The 17577-nt window shown below is 40.0% G+C and overlaps 1 protein-coding gene and 1 pseudogene across 2 annotated transcripts in view; one reads left to right on the top strand and one right to left on the bottom strand.

The window, feature by feature from the left end:
- LOC129680977 (40S ribosomal protein S19-like) overlaps positions 1-2775 on the top strand; it is an 11651-nt pseudogene extending 8876 nt beyond the window's left edge.
- Positions 1-17577, bottom strand: part of Srpk2 (SRSF protein kinase 2) — a 117891-nt gene that overhangs the window by 83858 nt on the left and 16456 nt on the right. The window lies entirely within an intron of this gene.

Genomic DNA, 17577 nt, shown 5'->3' with positions numbered 1-17577 from the left:
GATAGATAGATAGATAGATAGATAGATAGATAGATAGATAGATAGATAGATAGATAGACAGACAGACAGAGATATAGATGATAGATAGACAGACAGATAGATAAAAAAATATAACAGAACAAACAAACAAACAAAACCTGGTAACATGGTCATCTCTAACAGATATTTACCTGTGCTCCAGAGAAAAGCAAAGAAAGCAAATACAGATGCAGGCAAGAAAAGCTGATAAAAACATGACAAAGCTAAAGGGCTTCATTCAGAGGCTCATATCCACATTTCTTTACAAGTTAATTACACTACATGACCAGGCAGAGTGGCACACACCTTTAACATCAGAACTTGGGAAGCAGAGGCAGGCAGACCTCTAAGTTCAAGGCCAGCCTGATCTACACACAAAGTTCCAGGACAACCAGGGCTACACAGAGAAACCCTGTCAGAGGGGTGGGGGTATTTATCATACTGACCATAGCTTTCAATTATACCAAAAATATCAATGTCAGACAAATGTAAGTAACAACACCTTCAATATATTAGGCTTCAATTTAAAAAAAAAAAAAAAAAAAAGGCAAAGTTTTGGTTTAAACAAGTACTTAGGATTCTGCTTTCTCTGTTGAGCTTATTCTTAAGGTCGACATCACAGAACCCTGTTTCACTGTTGCGGTTACCCATCCCGGAGTCGTGATGCTGATTCTTCCTCTCCAACGGTGTCCCTTATCCATTCCCACTGCTTAAGCCAGTCCAAGCCTCATCTTCCCCAGTGCCATAGCCCATCCATCATACTCATCTTCCTTTACTACAGACAGCATGCCAACAAAGAGAACTTGTGATTTCTGTGCTTAAAAAAAAAAATTGTATTTTCTTTATATTTCAAAAATATTTGTTTGCACTAAATCAGAGAACCCACAAAGTGTTTACAGCACAAGTTTCCAGAAATAAGCTGTGATATTTCTGGGTATTTCCACTCAAATTTTACCCAGATATATTTTAAATAATATGGGAAGATTATTTTCATGAATAGCTCCCATGTCATCTAAACATTGAGGCACAGTGACATCTCCCAGCTGAAGACACAGCCTAGGCTGGCCCTTCCTGACTCAGTCTGTCTGGTACAGTGATTAAAGGTGCACACCACCCTCCTCAGACAAAATATCACTTTTAACAACAAGCACAGACCACTTCATGAAGACTAAAGGCACTTAACCACTTTTTTACAGTCTCTAGCCTGAGTGACCATAATGTAGAAGTATCTTTCTCATGCATGCATCTTTAACCGTGATGTTTTCCTTACAGTTACTTAACTTTATTAAGCAATATATTTCTTATGCAAAAATTAAAGACACCATAATGGGTAACACTTAACACTTATCAAGTCTGATCAACAAATGAAGACAATATTCTAAGAATTAAGTGCTTTAGGCACAATGTAAGTTTTTTAAAGACTTATTTATATTTATGTACATTGCTGTTTTGCCTATGTGCACATTTGTGAGGGTGCCAGATTTGCTGGAACTGGAGTTACAGACAGATGTAAGCTGTCATGAGGATGCCGAGAATTAAATCCAAGTCCTCTGGAAGAGCAGCCGGTGCTCTTAACTACTGAGCAATTGCTGCAGCCCAGCAAATAAGTTTTTAACAGCAAATTTCCTAATAAGTTTTAGATCTTCTTTATTTGCTCACTTTGGTATCTATTCAGAGCAAGTGCTAACTGGGGTATTCTGAAATGTAGTTTGGTCTTAATTCCCATTTGCCTGGCATTCAACTACTGAACTCCTTGGACTTCCCAATCAGTTGACAGAGAGCTAGCAGCACCAAGGAGCTTCAGGATGGAAAGCTTGTCATGAGAAAGACCAAAACAAAATAAGGCAGGAGTTTTGGCCTAAGTCTTGGAGGGGTGGAAACACTGAAAGGCTACTGAGGTTGCTTACTAATAGTGATGAACTGAATCACGCTTCTGTAATGAAACCTCCAGAGGATGGCACGCCTGGGTAGAGCGTGAAGCTCCACATCCGTTCTTCCACACTGCACTTTATGCACCTTCCCATCTGAACCTTTGAAATAGCATAATCAGTTATTAAAGGTAAATGTTGCAGTTTCCTCAGTACTCTATCAAGTCAACCACATTACAGAAACTAAAATGAACACCTGACCAGGTAAGTCGGAGGCCCAGGTGAGATAACCCAGCATTTGCACTGTCATCTGAAGGTACAGAAGCAAGCCTGGAACCAAAGACCTCAAGCTGCAGGTGTGTGATTTCTGGGCAGAGAGTGACAGAACTGAGTTGGATCAGAGTAGACAGGGCTGGTATCTACTGAAGAAGCAGGTGTCAGAGAACAGAAGCATACAACTAAGTTTGGTTTCTCTCCTATCTCTTCAATCCACTACGCCACAGTATTCCTAAAAAACTTCTCACCATTGCTTACTTGTTTTAAGAGTTTCTGATATAAATGCCTAGAGTAAAATGACAGTAACACCATACATCAGAAAGACGTTTGGGGTGTGGGACCTTTAGGGAGGCCCAGGTTGACCAACTCGGCTGCCTAGATCCAGTGTTTTGAGTTGGTCCACCCAACAGCTATTCCATCTACAAGCTGCTAGAGTGTGTAGAGTAGCCGGTCTTGCACAACTAGACGTCACTGCTGAATAAGCGGGTCCTGGGCCCTCCAGCAAGTCCCCAGGAAGGAGCTGCTACTGTTGCAGTCCCAGCTGCTTGCCGTGTGGGAAGATGAAGAGCACAGGGCGGTGGTGCTGTCTGTGTGCTACAACCACAAAGGCTGACCCAGCCACATTGAGGTGGGGAGGTATACAGCAGCCTCGTGCTTCTGGGGAACCTGGAAGATCACCCTGAGTCTGGGCAGCAAAAGCGTATCCGAGACAAGCCTCAGCGATAGTCCAATATTTATGTTGCTTTGGAAACCGGAAACCTTAAACCAGACCAATGACTCTTGCAATACATATTTGCATGTAAAGTTGTTTGGGCAAAAAAATAATAATAATAAATTATGTGGCATGCTGCAGTTTCCAATGCCACTACAATGAATTAACGAATATGTAATAGAGAGGAGGGAAAGACGGAGGACAGGAGCTGTGCATGCACTGTGGAAATAGGGAGACAGGTGTGAAAACATGTCACTGCTGAGTAGGGCTGGCAGGGTGGTGAGCAGCAGCCTGGAGCTTCTGCAGACTCAGCCCCTCAACATGTACAAGATGGAAGAACAGTTCATTTTCTAAACTGGACCTAAAAAGATCTCCATAGTCCATGCTGCCCCAGCCATGGCATGTGCTAATTAGTGTCATAGGCCATGTGTATGTCTATGGTCCTTACTATCGCCAGAGACCAAGAAGTCCATAGTCCTTACTCCTGCTGACTTTTAAGGCCAAGAGGAAGCTACTTTTGCAGTGTTAAGACTGGAGACTCTTAGTTTAAAAAAAAAAAAAAAGTCATAAAAGGCTTCTGTGACAGGCCCTAACCTCCACCACACCCCACACCCCAAAAAGTAACAGCCTAGATAGAAAGCCAAAGAGAACTCCTCTCTCTCTTTCTCTCTCTCCCTCCCTCCCTCTCTCCCCTCTCTCTCTCTCTTCAAGACAGCGTTTTTCTGTATAGCCCTGGCTAGCCTCAAACTCAGAAATCCACCTGCCTTTGCCTCCCAAGTTCTGTGATTAAAGGCATGCACCACCACTGCCTGCTTGATGAAAACTATTAAAAATTGTGATAAGGATGCTAAAGTATAGCTCTCCATAACTGATGGCTTCTGGTGTGAGTGCAGGCGTGGAAGGACCCAGTTTTCTTTAAAACCTGGACACTGGAAGTTTGACCATGCTCCAGTGAGTACATGGGCAGAGCTCTAGCTGTATTCATGATGTATACATAGAAAATTTCAGTCACTACTTATCTTAAGATCAGATTACTAAGTTACTCATATACACTGACTTTAGATATTGTAAAAGAAAATGAAATAGGTGTTTTTGAAAAGACGTGTGTGTGTGTGTGTGCCCCCACCACCACAAACATGCGCACTTAGACGTGTGACTTTATATCCTTTATAATTCCCTCTATGGATGTCATGAACCCCCATCCATGTACATCTTCCTACTTAGGACTCACACATAAAACCAGGGACATCACCCTTATACATCTTGAAAGATGGGCAACAAAATACCAGAGCACCAAGTAGCCTCTCCAACAAATGACAACCACCATGCTCCCAAAAACCACACTTATATATGATATGTAAGTTTAGTTTTTAGAATGTTGTACATTCTAAATCTACTAAATATGATGGCAACCTACCCAGCCATTTTCTTATGTTGTAGTTACAGGCACTGAGACTGAAACTTGTTGATAAAATTTAAGAGATTATGTCTAGAAAACATGCATGCATAAGATAATGTAAAAAAGGAAATTCAGAAAAAAAAATGTTTCCCAATAATATCTCACACTACTTACAAAATTTCTCACAAATGGTCTTTTAAAAATAGTATATTACAAAGTTCTAGACCCACTATCCTCAGAGTTGATCACTGGTAACATAGGACTACCTGAATTAAACTTCTATGAATAAAAAACCCCAGACATCAGTTTTAGGACACACAACTCAAGTAATCAGTATGACGGGAATGGTTCCTGTCATTGTGTCTGAGAGGGTCTACGCAAAATGCAGCAGTGCAGTGTTAAAGACTGTTAGTGCGAACCAGCCTCAAAGCAGCGAGTAGTGTGGAATATGCCTGCATGACTTACGGCTAAGTCAAAACGGCAGCAAATTTGAGATCCTATTATATATACACACACATATTACACATACACTCACACACAATTGTCTTCAAATTATAGAACGTACCTACCACGTACAAACTTATGTCTCGGAATCTAAAGACCTCTAAAACCGTTTATTACTAAAGCCAAAATATCAAATGTATTTTTCAATTAATGTAAAATCACATTTGCTTGTGAAACCTTTAAGAAATTATCATATGTATATACTTCTCGACATAAAAACCAGGAGAAAACAATTTTCTGACTCTAAAAAGAGATCTAAGACATTATCTGCAAAGACATCCCATAAATACGTAAAGTTCTAAATTATATATATAAGTAATTTATATTTCAAAAGGCCCCAACTTCGGTGCCAATTCAAAACATACATGGTCACTGGAATACAAGGATAGGTGAGCAGCCACGCATCCTTCCCTCCAGCTTCCTCTCACTTTCTTATCACACATCACTGAAGATATTACAGCCCTGGGAATTAGAACTGCAAATCATTTCCTTCTCATTCCCCCACCAAAATCATAGGCACTTCCCAGTCAATGACACCAAGTAAAGAACTCTCATGATCCTGCAATAAAAGACAAAGGACACAATCGAAACATGAGCAAAGCAGCGGATACACTTATCCCCAAAGATGACTAAGTAGTGACACAAACCTGTGATCCCAGCACTCGGGGAGGCAGAGGCAGGCAGATATCTGTGAGTTCAAAGCTGGCCTGATTTAAAAAGTGAGTTCGGCTGAAAGACTCTACCCAGCAGGGTATCGAAGCAGATGCTGAAACTCAAAGAGTCAAACTTTGGGCAGGATGCAGGGAATCTTATGAAAGAAGGGGGAGGTGAAAGACCTGGGACAGGAGCTCCTCAAGGAGAGCAACAGTCTTTTCTGAGACTAGCATTCCAACCAAGGACCATGCATGGAGATAACCTAGAACCCCTGCACAGATGTGCCCCGTGGCAGCTCAGTGTCCAAGTGGGTGCCCTAGTAAGGGGAACAGGGGCTGTCTCTGACATGAACTCAGTAGCTGGCTCTTTGATTACCAACCCCTGAGGAGGGGGGCAGCCTTACCAGGCCACAGAGGAAGACAATGCAGTCAGTCCTGATGAGACCTGATAGGCTAGGATCAGATGGAAGCAGAGGAGGACCTCCCCTATCAGTGGACTGGGGAAGGGGCATGGGAGGAGAAGAGGGAGGGCAGAAGGAATTGGGAGAGGATGAGAGAGGGGCTACAGCTGGGATACAAAGTGAATAAACAGGGACAGGGATAGATGAAAGGGGAGGAGGTCCTCCCCAATCAGTGGACTTGGAAAGGGGCAGGGAGAAGATGAGGGAGGGAGGGAGGGATTGGGAAGGAATGAGGGAATGGGATACAGCTGGGATACTGAGTTAATAAAATGTAACTAATAATAAAAATTAAAATAAAAAAAATTTAAGCAAGTCCAGGACAGCCAGGACTACACATAGAAACCGTGTCTCAAAGAGAGAGAGAGAGAGGAAGGGAGGGAGGGAGGGAGGAAAGAAAAGGAAGGAAGGAAGGAAGGAAGGAAGGAAGGAAGGAAGGAAGGAAGGAAGGAAGGAAGGAAGGAAGGAGAAAGAGAGGAGGGAGAGAGAGGAAGAAAGGAAGGAAGGAAGGAAGGAAGGAAGGAAGGAAGGAAGGAAGGAAGGAAGGAAGGAAGGAGGAAGGAAAGAAAGAGAAGGAAGGAAGGAAGGAAGGAAGGACAAATAAATAGCATAGATCTCCTCTCAGTAGAAATGAAAACATGTCTATGTAAAAACTTATACACAGATATTCAGTCATATTATCCATAAATGCCCCAAGTGGAAAAAAACCCAAATGCTTACCAACAGGCATAAAGAAAATGTGCTATTGTCACTCAACAAATAATAATTAACAGAATAACAACATTTTCGATTAGGGTTTTTGGAGGTGATGAAATAGTGCTATTTTTGTTCTTACGGTGTTGAGAATTAAACCCAGGAGCTTGTGCATGCTAAGGAAATGCTCTGCCACAAAGATGCATGCCCTAGCCTCTCCCTTTACAGCTTTTTTCCAGGATGATTTTAGATATTGCTTGGACTCCCTGTTTTTCTTATTAAAATCTTTCTATTACCATCAGATTAGAAATGACAGGAGGAGGGGTAAGGACTGGTAGAGCCTCTTACTAGCCTTGCTACACTACCAACCTGCCAATCACTGTGCCCACTGGTGAAATAGCAGCCTACTATTACGGGGATAACCACCTACTTTCTGATTATATTTGAAGCCCACTCCAGAGGACAAAGTTTGTGCTTGGTACTATAAACCTGGTCCAGGTCCACAGTCCATAGGTAAGGAGGTCTAGGCACGGATGGAGAAGGTACTACTGTTGCTCTACTAAATGGACATGTTATATCAGAAGCTGTCCTTACAGCATATATGTTTCTATCCATACCTTAGTGCTGCTGTCAGCTCTCATCAAAGCAGCTCCTTGTTGCAGTAGGAAATTGGCTACTGCAGACTCTCCAACTGCTGGGAGTCAGAATCTACAAACGCTCAGCCCTGAATGGGACATTTACATCATCGTCCCAACAATAAGCATGGAAGAAAAGAAGGAAAAAGTACAAAAGCCAGAGGATGGGATGGAGTCATAACACAAAGGCACACTGACATAGACACAAATAGGCTAGTGAATAAAAATTGCTAGAACTAATTGAGAAATATATATCAAAAATTCTGAAAATGAACACCTTATGATTCTCTGATAGAAACATACATGGAGGAGACAAATCTACGTGATTTTTCAGCTTTAAAAAACGTATACACAGGGGCTGGGGAGATGGCTCAGTGGTTAAAAGCATTGACTGCTCTTCCACAGGACCTGGGTTCAATTCCCAGCACCCATACGGCAGCTTACAACTGTCTGTAACTCCAAGAGCTGGTATCTTCACACAGACATACTTGCAGGCTAAACACCAATGCACATACAACAAAAATAAAAATATTTTTTAAAAAAGGCATACAGGGACTGAAAAGATGGCTACTCAGTTGTTATGCAAGTATGATAATCTGAGTTTAATCTCTCAGAACCCATGTAAAATACTGAAGTACAATAACATGTACCTATAATCCCAGCACTAGAGGTGAAAGTAGTAGGCAGGCTTCCTGGGACTATCTGGTCAGCCTACCAGAATGGCTATTTCTAAATTCTGTAAGAAACATAAGATGGAGGGGGCTGAGGAGATGGCTTATCGACTAATGGAACCCACGGTTCAGTCCCTGCATAACCACCTATAACTCCAGCTTCGTGGTGCCTGACACCTCTGGCCCATAGAAATGGCCGAGAGATAAGGATGCTTGCTGCTGTTCTAGGAGACTTGAGTTAGTTTTCAGCACCCACATCAGTGGTTAAAGACACTTACTATCCTTGCAGAGGACTGGAGTTTGGTTCCCAATACCCACGTGGTGGCTCACAATAGTCTTTAACTCCAATTCCAGATATGATGCCTCTTCTGACCTCCACAAACTCCTGCACTCACACACGAGATAATGTATGTATATGTAATGTGTATATATATATATATATATATATATATATATAAATCAATCTACCATCCTCTTTTGGCCTCTGTATACACATATTTATAGACATAAATAAATCTTTGAAAAATAACACATAAATAAATATGGTGGAAGACACTGGAAGAAGATACCATTGACCTCTGGCCTATGCATACGCACATACATGCACGCATGCGTAAAAAACAAAAAGCTACCCAGGGCTGGGGTTATAGCTCAGTGTGAGAACACTACCCTACTAAGCATGAAAACCTTGGGTACCATCCCCACTAGGGTGGGGGCAATTTAAAACAATTCCAGCCTGGTGGCACTTGGCTGGCAGCCTTAACCATGTAGAGACTGGGCAGCAGCATCTCCTGAGGGCAAGTGGGACAACACTGAAAAACAATAGCTCCAAAAAGAAAAGAGGAAAATGCAATGATTATTAAAATGTTCACAGAAGGAAACAAAGCTGTGAGGCCCTACACATAACTACTTTAATTCATTACAAATAAAGTTTATTTTTGTTTATCTAAAGATAGGATAAACAGCCTGACTAGGCTCCATTCATAACCCTCTTGTAGAGCCTGGGCCATGGTCGTTTTCAACCTGTAGATCATCAACTCTTTATTTACAAACCTTTACCTCCAAAAATATTTGCATTATGACTCACAATAGTAGCACAAATACAGTTATGAAGTAGCAATGAAAATAATTTTATGCTTAGGAGTCACCACAACATAAGGGACTGTCACAAAAGGTCAAAGCATTAGGAAAATTGAAAAGCACTGAGGTAAGGGAGCTTGCTGCCAAGCCTGAAGACCCACCACTCATGTAATGAATAAATATAAATTAAAGTAAAATTTATTTATGAATGAATGGTTTTTTTAATATATCATCTTGCATGGCCTGTACTGGCTTTGAGATCCTTACCTTCCTTACATCTCCCAAGTGCTGGAATTAACAAGCATGCACCAGCATGGCCAGCTTATTTGGGGGGGGGTGAAGAAAAGTTGAGACAGTGTGTCTCCATGTAGCTTTGGCTGTCTTGGACTCACTTCATAGACCAGGCTGGCCTCAAACTCAAATGACCCAGTGGTCTGGCTGCCTCTGCCTCCCTGAGTGCAGGGACTACAGGTATGTGCCACGACTGCCAGCACCAGCATAATCAACTTTAAAATTTAATGTTTTAGATAAAGTTTGCAACAAATATATAGTATATTAAAATAGAAATAAAAATTTTATTTAAAAGATTATATTCAAACATTTTTAATTCATGTAGAGACGTAACAAAAAGTAGTAAAAATAGTAACATAAAAATATGAAGGGAAACAGAAGAAGGAGGATCAGGTGTTTAAGACTAAGCTATGGTACACAAGACCCCATCTCTTTTTTTTTTTTTTCTTTTTTAATTTTTCTTATTAGTTACATTTTGTTAACTCTGTGTCCCAGCTGTATCCCGCTCCCTCATTCCCTCCCCAACCCCACACTCCCTCCCTGGTCTTCTCCCTGCCCCTTTCCAAGTCCACTGATAGGGGAGGACAAGATCCCATCTCAACAATAAAAAAAATAATGTATAAAATGTTCATACAAAAAATTAGACACTTTTAAGTATCTCCATTTTGAAGAAAAGCTTAAGTCTGTTTACTGGAAACACAGGTTTATTAAGGTCTTTGACTGAAAGTAAGCCTAAGAAAACAGAATGCAGATATGCTTACAAGAACTTCACTGTAACAAAAGGTTGGCGACTGTAACAGGAGAAAAAGCTGCTGCCAAGCAACAGGGCAGAACATTGACAAGTACAACATCTTTGCCAGCATCCGGCAGTGCAGCCCAATGCTCGTCAGAACAGAACCTGCACAGGAGAAAATGTGGCTCAAGTTTCTTCTCCACTTCCAGAAAACAAAGCCCTTTTATATAAATGGAAAATAAAACACATAGTTTTGAAAAATACCACATCAGAAAAAATGTTTGAGTTATTCTTTGTTCACGCTAGAAACTAGTCCATAGTGGCAACAATAGTAAATCTGCAATTATTCTTACATCAAAATAGATTAATTAATTAAAGATTAATTAAATTTTCAAATTTTTGTTTGTTTTCGTTTTTCAAGACAAGGTTTCTCTGTGTATCTTGGCTGTATTGGACTCACTTTGTAGACCAGGCTAGCCTCAAACTCAAAGAGATCCACCTGCCTCTGCCTCCTGAGTGCTGGGGTTACAGGCGTGCACCTACCATGCCAGGCTCAAATTTTTAGTTCTTAAACAAAGTTACTTTGTGTGTTTTGCTAGAAATCAAGCTTAGAACCTGACGTGTGCTAAGTATGTGCTCTACCATGGGGCTCTCCCCCTAGCCTCCACGGTAAAGGCAGAGTTCTTCTGATGAGAGCCACTGTCTACGCTGCCCAGGATGAATTAACACCTGCCTCAGTTTCCTAAATAGCTAGAACTGCAAGGGTTCCCCACATTGCCCAGTTTTACTCCTTATTTTAAATGGATTCACAGGCTGGTCATTTGCCTGTGACCCAGCATTCAAGAAGCTGAGACAAAAAATGGAGAGTTCAGGGGCAAGTTCTGGGCTACAGAACAATAGTCTGTATTAATTAAATAAACAGGCAAAATATTCATAGTACGAACATTTTGATACACGAATTAATTAGGCAAGACTGCATTAGTATTTCAACTACAGTAAAAGAAAAATAGGAAAAAAAAGGAAAAAATGCTGCAAAGATTTATAGTGGTGGTTGTCACTGGAAGGTTAAATTGTAGGTGATAGTTTTATAATGGATAGAGTTGGGGCCATGTGTGTGTGTGTGTGTCTCACATTATTTAAAGCCCTTCCATGCAAGCCTGAAGACCAGAGTTTTAAACCCCCAGGACCCATACAAAAACCACGAGGGAGGTCTTGGCACCTTGCCTGTAATCCCTAGGACAAGCTTGCTAGTTCAGACTACCTGCATCCATACACTCCAAGACTTTCTGATTTCCACAGTAAATACAGTAGAATGACTAAGGGAAACATTAACCTCTGGCCTCCTAATGTACAGAAGTATAAGCATACACACATAAGTATTAACACCATGTTTAAACACATACACATAGATTTTTAACAGATTTATAGTAATATCTCATTTTTAATAAGTTATTTTTAATCACTCTCTAGATAAGTAAAGTTCAATATTATTTTATAAATATTTATAATCTAAACATTAAAGACAGAATGCAATAATAGTATTTGCTGATACTACATGCCACTTTACTCAATCCTTAAAATAATCATATGAACCACTACCAATTTCTTCAAACTAAGAAAGATCAACAGTGAAAACAACAGTAAATTTGCAATTATTCTTACATCAAAATAAAGATGAATTAAATTTTCTATTCTCACAAAAATTTAGTGTGTGTGTATTTTGCCAGGAATCAAGCTTATAGCCTAATTTATGCTAAGTATGTGCTATACCCCTAACCTCTATGGAAGAGACAGAGTAAATTGCCCAACTATCCTTTTACAATAAGATGGTCTACAAAGTTCATGTTCTTAATTACTTACATATGCTACAGGCTGCCTTAAAGAATGACTTACACATTGCTGGAAGAAATAAAAGTGCAAACAACCAAAGCAGTAAAGCTAGGTGCACTAGATGCTTCAGAAGGTAAGGGAACAAAGCAGGCCTCTTTAACCTGCTTAGAAGGGGCAGAGGCAACAAAAACGCAGAAGTGGCTCACAGCGTCCAAGAATCCTGCCAGGCATGCCCAACTCAAGGCTTGAAGGCTGCATAAGACCTGCATAGCCATGAACATAGACAACAAAATTTAAACTTACTTATAATTCTTGTTTGTTTTATAACCCGATTGTGTGATTTTCAAGCATAAACTCTGTAGATGACACAATGTGTTTCTGAATGCCAAAAGTCTACTCACCTGGTAGACAAAAAGCAGTAGAGACTATTCTCGACAGACAAAACAACTTCCTACCCTAAAGTATTACAGATATTTAGAACTAAAGATGAAGCACACCATGTTTGTGATAAGTAAATTTTATGTACATATATTAAAGTCACACCAACTTTTTTTTACAGTGAATTTGTAAGGACACAAACACCCAGGCATTATTAAAGTCAGAAGAAAATATTCTATGTATTTATCCTTGTCCTTTTTTGGCTTAATGACAAAGTAACTTTTTTATCTGGAGGCAAGATGGGAAGGTTCTAACATGCATCAGAACATTTCTTTTAAACTACCAAAGATGTACAGAAATCGTATGAGGCACCTTACATGCTATTCTGGTTCATAACATTCTCTACTTATTATCCTGCGCAGTAATTACAAAAAGACTTAAAAAAAAAAAAAAAAAAGAGGGCAGAGGAAGAAGAGAGAGAGAAACTCTGCAAGCCTAAACACAGCATAACTGTCTACAGCATCAGTAAGTACAAGATAAACTAACAACTTTGAAATCATTTGACTACAAAATGGAAATACTCTGGGCAACAAGAAAGAATACTGCTTTGAAACAATGCTTAAAGTAGTTTTTCTTAGAGCTGAAGAGATAGTGCAGCAGTTAAAGAGCACTGGTTGCTCTTCCAGAGGACCTGGGTTTGCTTCCTAGCACCCACATGAACAAACATCTGTAACTCTAGTCCCAGGATATCCAATGCCATATCTAGCCTCTGTGAGCACTGCATGTACATGGAACAAAGACACACATATTGGTAAAATATATATTACACAAAATATAAATAAGGTAAAAAGTAAATTCAACTTTCTCTCTTGCCAGGCAATACAGTTCATCCAGGCACTTGAGAGACAGAGGCAGGCGGATCTCTGGCAACTTCAAGGCCAGTTTAGTCTAAATAGTGAGTGCCAAGCTAGCCATGACTATATATAGTAAGACCCTATCTTCAAAATAATAATAAAAGTATTTTTTCCTCCACAGGCCCCAAATGTTACATTTTAAATAAACTCTTGGCTTCTTGTGGGCTTTTAACTTCCATATATACACGAAGATATTTACCCAATACTTTACAGTTTAAGCTGCTTAATAAAAGTCAGCTCTGGGCAATACTATTTCAGGTTTGAGATTTGATCGGCAATGCTTTGTTTTTCATGATCTATTTTGTTTGCTTGCTGTTTAGATGATATTCAAGAATAATTATTGCCAAATCAGATCAAAGGATGTAAAGGCAAAAAAAAAAAAAAAAGGTAAGTTAAAGAACAAAAATGGTCTCAGAATAAAAAATGATTAACTTTTACAAAGTATTGCATAGTAGGAAAAGGATGTAAGCTTTTTTTACTTCTACTTCTAAAGAATTTTAATTCTGATGCCAAAATTAGACAGTGACATATTGAGATATATAACAAGACTGAGCTAAATTTAAGGTGTTCCTTCTCTGAGGCCCTCACCAGTTCCCAGTCTACTTATTCAAGATAAATTTCTTACCCTAGACACGTATATACATTATTTCACTTAAGTGCCACAGTTACTTGGCTGGTGTGCATTAACATATCTGTTAAACTCCAAGTGAGAGAAGGTTACATATTTGCCCAAGGTAAACAAAGCAATTCAGTGGCCAAGCTCAGGTAAAAGTATCATCTGGCTCTACAACATGTAATTACAGCCATCTTGAATTGCCCGTATTACCTACCATCTCTCTCCAGCATCCATTTTATATACAACACATCCTTGGCCCTGAATGAGACAGCTAACAGCACCTCTATTAGTGATCAGGAAGACTAAGACTTCCAGAAGTTATATAACTTGCAAGGAATGACCTTTGAAATCCATGGCCCAAAGCCCCTATGGTCTTTACAATACATCACTCTCTTTTCAGTGCTAATGTTCACCTTTTCCTTTGCAAGAAAAAAAAAAAAAAAAATGATTCTGTATGCAGAAAGATCAAGTCACACCTGATTTTTCATTATAATCAAAATTTGGGGCTAGAGATAGCACAAAGAGCACTTGCTGCTGCTCTTGCACAGAACCCAGGTTTGATTACCAGCACTCACAAAGTAATTCACAACCCTCTGTAATTCCAGTTCCAAAGAATGCAATGCCTTCTTCCAACCTTTGTGGGCATCAAGCAGGCCTGTGGTGCACATACAAAACACTCGTAGAATAAAATGAGTTAATCTAACTTTTATAATTAAAATTCCACTTTCTCAAAGGAAATTAACAATTTATCATGCTTTTGCTTTAAGTCACTCTGTCCTGGTCAGCCTTAACTGCCAACTTGACGCAACCTGGAGTCATCTGAGAGAAGACTCAACTGAGGAAGTCAAGGAACTCAAATCTGTTTGTGGCCATGCATGTGAGGGTTATTTTGATTATTAGTTGATTAAGCCCAGCTCACTACGGGTGATACCATTCCTCAGGTAGAGGTGAGCCTGGACTTCTATTAAGAACAAACTAGAGGCCAGGCATGGTAATATATGTCTTCAATCCCAGCACACAGGAGACAAAGGCAGGTGGATCTCTGTAAGTTAGGGGCCAAGAAGGGCAACACAGTGAGACACTCTTTTTAAAACAAAAATAAGGAAGTTTTAAAAGCTACATCTGCTAGTAAGCAAAGCAGCATCCTTCCTGGTTGCTTGCTGCCTTGAGCTCCTCCCGACTTCCCGAAATGATGGATTGTACCTTTTCCTCACCAAGTTGCTTTTTGGTAAGAGCACTTTGTCACAGCAACAGAAAAGGAAACTAGACCACTTACCATCCTCTCAAGCAGATAACTACAAACTGTCTAGAAAACTGCCTAATAAAAAGTCACTGAATCCAATACCACGTTCTGCCATCCTCTGTCTAACATAAGCCAAGAATGAGGTCAGTTTCTGTGTATTTCTTAAGTGTTCACTGTGTCATTTGTGTTCTCACCTACTGATACCATTTTTATATCTGTTCTACTGTACCCACAAAATGATATGGTCTCTAATTACCTGGGTAGGCATCCCCTTTTCCTTCTGCTTATGAGGAAGAGGCTAGAAGTTAGGGGTAAGAACAGATGAACCCCACAGTAACTACAGCAAAATAACTCTTACTGATTCCACTATACATATAAAGACCCATGTACGGGTGTATGTGCAAACACACACAAAGTCTAATCTGAAAGAAAAAAGTACCTACAGTTTGTGCTTTGCCAACCTAAAATTAATCATCTATTTTTAGCTCATATCCACTCAAGAAAACTCTAAGCTACCCACAGTAGCCAGCTGAATGAGGCTGGGATGAAGCTAGTCCATCTCCAGTCTTCAGCTGTGACCTCGGGCTTGGCTACGATGACAGGCTGAATGTGAAGGCAGGAAACCATAAAAAACTAATGAAGCTTGCAAGGAAATAGCATTCTAAATATAAATCTACTTCACAACACTATTTATTCTGGTAGAAGGTAGGTATGACTCAAAAACATGAGTGTTTATATCTTAATTTCCTAAGTCTACCTAATGGCATTGAGAAGACAGAAAAAGGTCCAAATTTGAGAACTCTAAAATTAAAATCCTAAAGTAATGTGAAAACAACTCTAAATAGTGGTAAACTCTGGGCTACGAGCACGTTGAGAATTTTAATAACACACTTTTGAAAAAAGTAAAAAAAAAAATTTTTTTTTAGTCAGCTATATAGGTCCTTTTAATCTCTAAATTAGCAAATATCTGTGATTCAGTAAATGAATTGGTATAAACAGAATTTCACCAGTTTGAGTCAAAGAGCTCTGCTGGAATGGAGCTGCTAACATCATTACCATGAAAATGAAAGAGCACCAGGCAGACAGGAACCCAAACTCAGGGTGTGTGGCTCAGGGTTCACAGGCAGCTCAATAGTAAGTAAGCAGATCTAAAAGGAGAAATCAGAGTGAAGCCACTAGAACAGAAGTGCTGGCAGGGGCATGGGCCCAGATCCAGGCAACTGGGTCAGAATGATCTCCCAAGCATCCTTTCCTATACAGCACCCCCCCCCCCCCCCCAAAAAAAAAAAAAAAAATCTAAGGAGCAATAGGAGGCTGAGAAAATCCACTATGGAAAGAAACAATTCTAATAGCTCAGAAGATAGTAAAATATGAACCAATACCTTTACATTAAAAATATAAAGTATTACCATTTGTATTCTTCCTTATGAATTAGGAAAGAAATTTTAAAAATCTTTATTCAAGTAAACATCTGTATCCACTAGAATGGTCAGAGATACACTAGGTCCCAGGGACACAAATGTAAGACAAAATTCAATCTTTCACTACCTAGTTGAGTAATAGGCAAGGTTTCTCAAGATAGAAGAAGAAATTCTTCTCCAGGAGTACTGCCTGAAGGGAAAGCAGACAGCAGCAGATACTGGCAGGCTATGACCCACCAGGAAATAAGTGCACCATCTGTGGGCAGCAACAGCAGTACAGCACAGTCAGACAGAGGTGGAAGACAGTGAAGGGATTTAGAAAATAGAGTCCGCTGACCAACCGGAAGTGGGCCATAAAAAAAAAAAAAAAAAAAAAAAAAGGAGGAGGATATGGCCAGGTACGATGGCACACCATTAGTCCCAGCACTGGGAGAGGCAGAGGCAGGAGGGTCTCTGTGAGTTCAAGGACAGTCTAGTCTACATAATGAATTCCAGAACAGACAGGCTATACAGAGAAACCCTGTTTCAGGAAGGAAGGGAGGGAGGGGAAGAAAAGAGTGAGTTGGTTATTTGGTTAGCTGGTTATTAGTTTTAATTTTTAGGGGAAAAAAAGAGATGAGGTAACTCTCAGTTTTTTGATCCTAGATATATGCTTTAAAACTAAAATGAGATGTGACTGAGTTTTATAAATCAGGAGTCATCCCAAGGTCATTCTAAGGTGGAAGGAGGGGCACTGATGTGGGGCTGGCAAAAACAAGTAACAGTCAAGCAGCCTAGCAGGAAGGTGTTGGTGGCCCAGCATTTGCAGCATGAAAGATACACATCATAAGTCAGTAAAACTCCTTACTACTTGCTATGCTAAAAAGAGAGGACTTCCTTGTATCCTTACATAGACCTCAGGAAGGGTCCTGCTGCCTTCTACTTTTTTCTGAAAGTATTCGGTGCCCACTTAAACCTACACAGACAGGTTACTGACCAGGAGATTTTTTTTCACTCACCTGAGAGACTCTAAGGACAGCCAAGAATCAAAAGAATTATTTATTCCTTCTCCCTCCTCCTGCAACATTTACAAGACAGAAAAGTGAACGCAGCACACAGTGGCCATATAACTGTCTGTCACCAGTCAGGATGGCTATTGAGTTTGGTTTAGCCCCATTTAAACCTGAGCTCTCAAAAGGAATTAG

This window comes from Psammomys obesus, unplaced genomic scaffold, assembly GCF_907164565.1.
Source record: "Psammomys obesus unplaced genomic scaffold, mPsaObe1.curated_primary_1811, whole genome shotgun sequence".
Classification (NCBI taxonomy): domain Eukaryota; kingdom Metazoa; phylum Chordata; class Mammalia; order Rodentia; family Muridae; genus Psammomys; species Psammomys obesus.
Note: the sequence above shows the minus strand (reverse complement) of the source record. Positions and strands in the feature narration are given on the sequence as shown.